Source organism: Mandrillus leucophaeus, unplaced genomic scaffold (genome assembly GCF_000951045.1).
Source record: "Mandrillus leucophaeus isolate KB7577 unplaced genomic scaffold, Mleu.le_1.0 Scaffold731, whole genome shotgun sequence".
Classification (NCBI taxonomy): Eukaryota; Metazoa; Chordata; class Mammalia; order Primates; family Cercopithecidae; genus Mandrillus; species Mandrillus leucophaeus.
The window spans coordinates 107,739-108,463 of NW_012107931.1; the positions used below are offsets into that span (position 1 = coordinate 107,739).

The 725-nt window shown below is 53.1% G+C and overlaps 1 pseudogene; it reads right to left on the minus strand.

The window, feature by feature from the left end:
• Positions 1–33: 33 nt before the first annotated feature.
• LOC105528778 overlaps positions 34–725 on the minus strand; it is a 9,854-nt pseudogene continuing 9,162 nt past the window's right edge.

The window sequence follows — 725 nt, forward strand, 5'->3', positions numbered from 1 at the left end:
TGCCAGCCAGTCATGTGATAGGCGGGGTGCCTCTCAATGGGAGCAGCCGCGACCACGGCCCCAGCTAGCTGCTGGGGGAGCATCCACAGTCGATCGGGGTTCTTGATGGTTTCATCCACAGACACGATCAGGCACACAGCCTCAGAGGCCACTGCCAGGGCATTGATCCATACCAAAGCTGGCTCCCATGCGAAGGCCTCAAAGTTGTCAGCAATGTCCTCATTGTTGATGTCCACCTCATATCACATGCCCCTGGGTATAGCATGCTTGCAGCTTGTTGAGAATCTTTGTGGCCCCAAGGCCAGCATTGTTGTACAGCTGGAATGAGACAGTCTCCATGGCCTTGGCATATGCCCCAATCAACAGCTGTTGCTTTCGTGGAATAGTCCTTGAGGAATCCTGAAGGTACTTGGAGAGCGCCCTCTCAATAGCCCTGCCACCAGCCACCACTGACTCATTCCTGATGGCCCTCCTGATGATCATGATGACATCACGCAGGGACCACTCTGTCTCCTCCATAAACTGCTCACTACCGCCACGGAGGATGAAGGTGGATGTTGTGGTTTTGAGGCAGCCAGTAAAGAAGTTGTACCTCTCACCTTTAATCTGGGTTTCTTCAAACACCTGGCATCGATGCAGCACATCTGCTGAGAGAGCATTCGGACTGATCTGGATTGAGACTTCACAGGCCATCACCATCCTCTTCAGATTATCCTCAGGTACTC